General features: G+C 32.5%; 1 non-coding gene across 1 annotated transcript; it reads right to left on the bottom strand.

Annotated features, from left to right (window-relative positions):
- Positions 1-53: 53 nt before the first annotated feature.
- Positions 54-126, bottom strand: TRNAF-GAA. The gene has a single exon. It is a non-coding gene; the product is annotated as a tRNA-Phe (tRNA).
- Positions 127-281: the final 155 nt, after the last annotated feature.

Below are 281 nucleotides of genomic sequence, written 5' to 3'. Positions count from 1 at the left end.
AAGCTTTTGCTTCTTCAAAGCCCAATAGCCTCCAGTACTAGATAAAAATAAAATAATNTGAGCGTGGATCGAACACGCGACCTTCAGATCTTCAGTCTGACGCTCTCCCAACTGAGCTATCCCCGCGTTGTTGTTAGGTTGGCCAAACTTTTTATCTCAAGTTATAATATCACAATTGCAATAATCATCTCAAGTTTATTGTTATATATAAAAAAGCTAATCTAAAACTAGTTTATTGTTATATGCACATATATTTATCTTAATTATTTAGTTTCATAATT

This window comes from Cucurbita pepo, unplaced genomic scaffold (assembly GCF_002806865.2).
Source record: "Cucurbita pepo subsp. pepo cultivar mu-cu-16 unplaced genomic scaffold, ASM280686v2 Cp4.1_scaffold017129, whole genome shotgun sequence".
Classification (NCBI taxonomy): Eukaryota; Viridiplantae; Streptophyta; class Magnoliopsida; order Cucurbitales; family Cucurbitaceae; genus Cucurbita; species Cucurbita pepo.
The sequence above is the reverse complement of the archived record's forward strand: the minus strand, read 5'-3'. Positions and strand labels throughout refer to the sequence as shown.